This window comes from Etheostoma spectabile, chromosome 11 (assembly GCF_008692095.1).
Source record: "Etheostoma spectabile isolate EspeVRDwgs_2016 chromosome 11, UIUC_Espe_1.0, whole genome shotgun sequence".
NCBI classification, from domain to species: Eukaryota; Metazoa; Chordata; class Actinopteri; order Perciformes; family Percidae; genus Etheostoma; species Etheostoma spectabile.
Window position 1 is genome coordinate 23,475,999 of NC_045743.1, and position 593 is coordinate 23,476,591.

Here is a 593-nt window from a genome sequence, read left to right on the forward strand (position 1 = left end):
TCTCAATCTCCCACTTCAGGCAGATATGAACTTTTTTTCTTCTCTTTACAGGATTTGTAACTTTAAAACGTGAACAGCTGCTGTATATTTAGAAGAATTGTCTTTGAGTTAGTTCTGAATATTGTTGCTCCAAATGTCTGACTTTGATGACAGAGACTGTTGTTCATGCCTATTCTGTTACCAATATTAATCATTGCTTTCTGTCCACCGTGACATCAACCTCAAGTCATTTTAACTGTCTACTCTTACTGATGTGGTAGATTGAAAAATATTTGATCTAATATGGATTTTATATTTTTTATTTTGTGTACTGGTTAGGGTTGTTCTGTCAGTGTTGTTGGTTTAGTGATACTTTTCTCTTTCGCTCCAGGCAGCTCCACACACCGACCAACATCCTCCTCCGCTCTCTGGCTGTCTCAGACTTTCTAGTGGGCCTTGTGCTGATGCCGGGAGAAATCCTTAAAAAAACATCCTGCTGGTTTCTTGGTGACTTTGTGTGTTTTGTTTATAATTATCTTTCAAGCATCATTACTGCATCCTCAATAGGTGACATAGTGCTCATATCAGTTGACCGTTATGTGGCTATTTGTGAC

General features: G+C 38.3%; 1 pseudogene; it reads left to right on the forward strand.

The window, feature by feature from the left end:
* The window catches only part of LOC116698446 (trace amine-associated receptor 13c-like), a 7,989-nt pseudogene that overhangs the window by 156 nt on the left and 7,240 nt on the right, over positions 1-593 (forward strand).